Source organism: Palaemon carinicauda, chromosome 14, assembly GCF_036898095.1.
Source record: "Palaemon carinicauda isolate YSFRI2023 chromosome 14, ASM3689809v2, whole genome shotgun sequence".
NCBI lineage: Eukaryota > Metazoa > Arthropoda > Malacostraca > Decapoda > Palaemonidae > Palaemon > Palaemon carinicauda.
This window is the reverse complement of record NC_090738.1, coordinates 96,635,303-96,643,243: the sequence shown is the minus strand read 5'-3', so window position 1 is coordinate 96,643,243 and position 7,941 is coordinate 96,635,303.

Genomic DNA, 7,941 nt, shown 5'->3' with positions numbered 1-7,941 from the left:
GGCCGGGAATCGAACCCTGGTCGGCAAGCTTATATAGACAGTGACTAACCCATTCGGCCACGAAGGAAGATAAAAGTCAATGACAATTCTACTATACTTATACCTGTCGAATTCAGGTATTTTGTACTTAGAATTGAAATCAACCCATCTTCACCATCGTAGCTAATTGGTAGTTTGTTACTTGGCATTCAATTAATGATAAATTTTTGCACATTTTTACGTGTTTTTCATATTCAAATAAGCCATATATATTTTGATATATTAATGTCTGGATTCTCTTAACGACCTCGGGATCAGAGCCCCAGGCGAAATCTCACAAAGACAAGAACTTGGCTCCGGCCGGGAATCGAACCCTGGTCGACAAGCTTATATAGACAGTGACTAACCCATTCGGCCACGAAGGAAGATAAAAGTCAATGACAATTCTACTATACTTATACCTGTCGAAATTCAGGTATTTTGTACTTAGAATTGAAATCAACCCATCTTCACCATCGTAGCTAATTGGTAGTTTGTTACTTGGCATTCAATTAATGATAAATTTTTGCACATTTTTACGTGTTTTTCATATTCAAATAAGCCATATATATTTTGATATATTAATGTCTGGATTCTCTTAACGACCTCGGGATCAGAGCCCCAGGCGAAATCTCACAAAGACAAGAGCTTGGCTCCGGCCGGGAATCGAACCCTGGTCGGCAAGCTTATATAGACAGTGACTAACCCATTCGGCCACGAAGGAAGATAAAAGTCAATGACAATTCTACTATACTTATACCTGTCGAATTCAGGTATTTTGTACTTAGAATTGAAATCAACCCATCTTCACCATCGTAGCTAATTGGTAGTTTGTTACTTGGCATTCAATTAATGATAAATTTTTGCACATTTTTACGTGTTTTTCATATTCAAATATGCCATATATATTTTGATATATTAATGTCTGGATTCTCTTAACGACCTCGGGATCAGAGCCCCAGGCGAAATCTCACAAAGACAAGAGCTTGGCTCCGGCCGGGAATTGAACCCTGGTCGGCAAGCTTATATAGACAGTGACTAACCCATTCGGCCACGAAGGAAGATAAAAGTCAATGACAATTCTACTATACTTATACCTGTCGAATTCAGGTATTTTGTACTTAGAATTGAAATCAACCCATCTTCACCATCGTAGCTAATTGGTAGTTTGTTACTTGGCATTCAATTAATGATAAATTTTTGCACATTTTTACGTGTTTTTCATATTCAAATAAGCCATATATATTTTGATATATTAATGTCTGGATTCTCTTAACGACCTCGGGATCAGAGCCCCAGGCGAAATCTCACAAAGACAAGAGCTTGGCTCCGGCCGGGAATCGAACACAGGTCGGCAAGCTTATATAGACAGTGACTAACCCATTCGGCCACGAAGGAAGATAAAAGTCAATGACAATTCTACTATACTTATACCTGTCGAATTCAGGTATTTTGTACTTAGAATTGAAATCAACCCATCTTCACCATCGTAGCTAATTGGTAGTTTGTTACTTGGCATTCAATTAATGATAAATTTTTGCACATTTTTACGTGTTTTTCATATTCAAATAAGCCATATATATTTTGATATATTAATGTCTGGATTCTCTTAACCACCTCGGGATCAGAGATTTCGCCTGGGGCTCTGATCCCGAGGTCGTTAAGAGAATCCAGACATTAATATATCAAAATATATATGGCTTATTTGAATATGAAAAACACGTAAAAATGTGCAAAAATTTATCATTAATTGAATGCCAAGTAACAAACTACCAATTAGCTACGATGGTGAAGATGGGTTGATTTCAATTCTAAGTACAAAATACCTGAATTCGACAGGTATAAGTATAGTAGAATTGTCATTGACTTTTATCTTCCTTCGTGGCCGAATGGGTTAGTCACTGTCTATATAAGCTTGCCGACCTGTGTTCGATTCCCGGCCGGAGCCAGGCTCTTGTCTTTGTGAGATTTCGCCTGGGGCTCTGATCCCGAGGTCGTTAAGAGAATCCAGACATTAATATATCAAAATATATATGGCTTATTTGAATATGAAAAACACGTAAAAATGTGCAAAAATTTATCATTAATTGAATGCCAAGTAACAAACTACCAATTAGCTACGATGGTGAAGATGGGTTGATTTCAATTCTAAGTACAAAATACCTGAATTCGACAGGTATAAGTATAGTAGAATTGTCATTGACTATTATCTTCCTTCGTGGCCGAATGGGTTAGTCACTGTCTATATAAGCTTGCCGACCAGGGTTCGATTCCCGGCCGGAGCCAAGCTCTTGTCTTTGTGAGATTTCGCCTGGGGCTCTGATCCCGAGGTCGTTAAGAGAATCCAGATATTAATATATCAAAATATATATGGCTTATTTGAATATGAAAAACACGTATAAATGTGCAAAAATTTATCATTAATTGAATGCCAAGTAACAAACTACCAATTAGCTACGATGGTGAAGATGGGTTGATTTCAATTCTAAGTACAAAATACCTGAATTCGACAGGTATAAGTATAGTAGAATTGTCATTGACTTTTATCTTCCTTCGTGGCCGAATGGGTTAGTCACTGTCTATATAAGCTTGCCGACCAGGGTTCGATTCCCGGCCGGAGCCAAGCTCTTGTCTTTGTGAGATTTCGCCTGGGGCTCTGATCCCGAGGTCGTTAAGAGAATCCAGACATTAATATATCAAAATATATATGGCTTATTTGAATATGAAAAACACGTAAAAATGTGCAAAAATTTATCATTAATTGAATGCCAAGTAACAAACTACCAATTAGCTACGATGGTGAAGATGGGTTGATTTCAATTCTAAGTACAAAATACCTGAATTTCGACAGGTATAAGTATAGTAGAATTGTCATTGACTTTTATCTTCCTTCGTGGCCGAATGGGTTAGTCACTGTCTATATAAGCTTGTCGACCAGGGTTCGATTCCCGGCCGGAGCCAAGTTCTTGTCTTTGTGAGATTTCGCCTGGGGCTCTGATCCCGAGGTCGTTAAGAGAATCCAGACATTAATATATCAAAATATATATGGCTTATTTGAATATGAAAAACACGTAAAAATGTGCAAAAATTTATCATTAATTGAATGCCAAGTAACAAACTACCAATTAGCTACGATGGTGAAGATGGGTTGATTTCAATTCTAAGTACAAAATACCTGAATTCGACAGGTATAAGTATAGTAGAATTGTCATTGACTTTTATCTTCCTTCGTGGCCGAATGGGTTAGTCACTGTCTATATAAGCTTGCCGACCAGGGTTCGATTCCCGGCCGGAGCCAAGCTCTTGTCTTTGTGAGATTTCGCCTGGGGCTCTGATCCCGAGGTCGTTAAGAGAATCCAGACATTAATATATCAAAATATATATGGCTTATTTGAATATGAAAAACACGTAAAAATGTGCAAAAATTTATCATTAATTGAATGCCAAGTAACAAACTACCAATTAGCTACGATGGTGAAGATGGGTTGATTTCAATTCTAAGTACAAAATACCTGAATTCGACAGGTATAAGTATAGTAGAATTGTCATTGACTTTTATCTTCCTTCGTGGCCGAATGGGTTAGTCACTGTCTATATAAGCTTGCCGACCAGGGTTCGATTCCCGGCCGGAGCCAAGCTCTTGTCTTTGTGAGATTTCGCCTGGGGCTCTGATCCCGAGGTCGTTAAGAGAATCCAGACATTAATATATCAAAATATATATGGCTTATTTGAATATGAAAAACACGTAAAAATGTGCAAAAATTTATCATTAATTGAATGCCAAGTAACAAACTACCAATTAGCTACGATGGTGAAGATGGGTTGATTTCAATTCTAAGTACAAAATACCTGAATTCGACAGGTATAAGTATAGTAGAATTGTCATTGACTTTTATCTTCCTTCGTGGCCAAATGGGTTAGTCACTGTCTATATAAGCTTGCCGACCAGGGTTCGATTCCCGGCCGGAGCCAAGCTCTTATCTTTGTGAGATTTCGCCTGGGGCTCTGATCCCGAGGTCGTTAAGAGAATCCAGACATTAATATATCAAAATATATATGGCTTATTTGAATATGTAAAACACGTAAAAATGTGCAAAAATTTATCATTAATTGAATGCCAAGTAACAAACTACCAATTAGCTACGATGGTGAAGATGGGTTGATTTCAATTCTAAGTACAAAATACCTGAATTCGACAGGTATAAGTATAGTAAAATTGTCATTGACTTTTATCTTCCTTCGTGGCCGAATGGGTTAGTCACTGTCTATATAAGCTTGCCGACCAGGGTTCGATTCCCGGCCGGAGCCAAGCTCTTGTCTTTGTGAGATTTCGCCTGGGGCTCTGATCCCGAGGTCGTTAAGAGAATCCAGACATTAATATATCAAAATATATATGGCTTATTTGAATATGAAAAACACGTAAAAATATGCAAAAATTTATCATTAATTGAATGCCAAGTAACAAACTACCAATTAGCTACGATGGTGAAGATGGGTTGATTTCAATTCTAAGTACAAAATACCTGAATTCGACAGGTATAAGTATAGTAGAATTGTCATTGACTTTTATCTTCCTTCGTGGCCGAATGGGTTAGTCACTGTCTATATAAGCTTGCCGACCAGGGTTCGATTCCCGGCCGGAGCCAAGCTCTTGTCTTTGTGAGATTTCGCCTGGGGCTCTGATCCCGAGGTCGTTAAGAGAATCCAGACATTAATATATCAAAATATATATGGCTTATTTGAATATGAAAAACACGTAAAAATGTGCAAAAATTTATCATTAATTGAATGCCAAGTAACAAACTACCAATTAGCTACGATGGTGAAGATGGGTTGATTTCAATTCTAAGTACAAAATACCTGAATTCGACAGGTATAAGTATAGTAGAATTGTCATTGACTTTTATCTTCCTTCGTGGCCGAATGGGTTAGTCACTGTCTATATAAGCTTGCCGACCAGGGTTCGATTCCCGGCCGGAGCCAAGCTCTTGTCTTTGTGAGATTTCGCCTGGGGCTCTGATCCCGAGGTCGTTAAGAGAATCCAGACATTAATATATCAAAATATATATGGCTTATTTGAATATGAAAAACACGTAAAAATGTGCAAAAATTTATCATTAATTGAATGCCAAGTAACAAACTACCAATTAGCTACGATGGTGAAGATGGGTTGATTTCAATTCTAAGTACAAAATACCTGAATTCGACAGGTATAAGTATAGTAGAATTGTCATTGACTTTTATCTTCCTTCGTGGCCGAATGGGTTAGTCACTGTCTATATAAGCTTGCCGACCAGGGTTCGATTCCCGGCCGGAGCCAAGCTCTTGTCTTTGGGAGATTTCGCCTGGGGCTCTGATCCCGAGGTCGTTAAGAGAATCCAGACATTAATATATCAAAATATATATGGCTTATTTGAATATGAAAAACACGTAAAAATGTGCAAAAATTTATCATTAATTGAATGCCAAGTAACAAACTACCAATTAGCTACGATGGTGAAGATGGGTTGATTTCAATTCTAAGTACAAAATACCTGAATTCGACAGGTATAAGTATAGTAGAATTGTCATTGACTTTTATCTTCCTTCGTGGCCGAATGGGTTAGTCACTGTCTATATAAGCTTGCCGACCAGGGTTCGATTCCCGGCCGGAGCCAAGCTCTTGTCTTTGTGAGATTTCGCCTGGGGCTCTGATCCCGAGGTCGTTAAGAGAATCCAGACATTAATATATCAAAATATATATGGCTTATTTGAATATGTAAAACACGTAAAAATGTGCAAAAATTTATCATTAATTGAATGCCAAGTAACAAACTACCAATTAGCTACGATGGTGAAGATGGGTTGATTTCAATTCTAAGTACAAAATACCTGAATTCGACAGGTATAAGTATAGTAGAATTGTCATTGACTTTTATCTTCCTTCGTGGCCGAATGGGTTAGTCACTGTCTATATAAGCTTGCCTACCAGGGTTCGATTCCCGGCCGGAGCCAAGCTCTTGTCTTTGTGAGATTTCGCCTGGGGCTCTGATCCCGAGGTCGTTAAGAGAATCCAGACATTAATATATCAAAATATATATGGCTTATTTGAATATATATATATATATATATATATATATATATATATATATATATATATATATATGAATAACAATATAATCTATTTATAAATCTCTTTCTCCTGGCCCCTTGTTAGCATTACCTCGAATGGATAAAGTTCGCTTAGCTCGAAAAAAAAATCGGGATCTTTGCATTCCATTTGTTAGAAGGGCTGAAACAAATTATTTCAATTCACAAAATAAAGTCTCTGATTCTGAAATGTTTTCTCATTTCCTTTACCCCTTCCCGGAATTATTATTATTTTTTTTTTTCTTAGAGAATATCAGTAATAAGAATTATGCTTTTAAAACAGTCGATTTTATTTTATCATTACTTATGATACAAGAAATGAATGTCCTCGCCCGTCCCTTTCGGATTCTTGAAACCCAGAGTGTCACACCAGTTTTATTATTCTCTTCACAGCTTTCCTTAATTCTCTTGCTTGAGGGTCCACTCGGGAAGACCATTTTATCAAATTTCTCTTCTTATCAATTTGTTAAATATTTTAGTTTTCTTTGTTTCCTTTCCTCACTGAGCTACTTTCCCTGTTGGAGCCCCTGGGCTTATAGCATCCTGCTTTTCCAACTAGGGTTGTACCTTAGCAAGTAATAATAATGATAATGATAAGTGACTGCATTCACGTTAGAACAAGGCTGGTGTTGAGTCTTTCTGGCAAGATGAAGCTACTCACAGGTCTGGTAATTGCTTAGACCTCGTATACACTGACTCCCCTGGCTTTATAACTAGTAAGGTTGGTTCTCCAGTCGGGACATGTGATCATGCCTTGATTTCATTATTAGTGAAGACTGAGCAGCCTGTCCCTGATATATCATACTCTTGTAAAATTTATTTGAAATCCCAAGCAGACAGGAATGGGATTTTGCATGATCTTTTGTGCTTGAATTGGTCACAATTATATAGTATTGTTAATCCTATTATCCCTTTGAATGAGAATCTAGTCAACATAATTGATAGGCGTATCCCTTCACGTGTTCTAAGGTACCGAGTGAAGGACAAACCGTGGTTCAATGATGATTGTAGGCGTGCTTATTTGGAGAAGCAGGAGGCCTATCATCTTTGGAGGGGTAACAGATCAGATTTGACCTGGAATAACTATACTCAGCTTCGAGCTTTTGCTCAAAGAGTATATGCCTCAACTGAAAAGGAATACAATTTAACCATAAAAGAAACCCTTTCTAGTACAACTCAAGAACATAAATGGTGGTCTACCCTTAAATATGCACTCTTTGGTATTGATGCAACAGTTCCTCCTTTACTTAAACCAGATGGCTCACTCACTCACTGTCCAAAGGAAAAGGCAACCCTTTTGGCTGCTGTTTTTGACAGTAAACAGAGTAATGAAAAACTTGAACTTCCTCATTCCTGTTTTCCTGAGGGTAAACTAACTAGTTTAGCTTTTCGATGTCGTGAAATTAAAGCTCTGTTGATGGACCTTGATGCTTATGGAGGTGTAGACCCAAATGGTATTTTCCTTTGTTTTTTATAAAGACAGCAGATTTCTTAGCTCCAAAGTTATCTGTTATTTTGCGAAAGTTAGCAAGAAGAGGAGCTTTTAGCACTTGTTGGAACATTGGTAATGTTACTCCTCTATGTAAATGTGTTTGTGGTACCTCAAGTCCCACTGATTACCGCCCAATTTCCATAACTACCATATTATCTAAAGTTTTTTAATGTCTTCTGGCAAAACGTCTTAATAGGTTTGCTGAAGGTAATCACCTATTCCCTAGTTTGCAATTTGGTTTTTTTAAAGGCCTTGGAGCAAGTGATGCCCTTCTTACAATCCCCAATGCTTTACAGAAATCC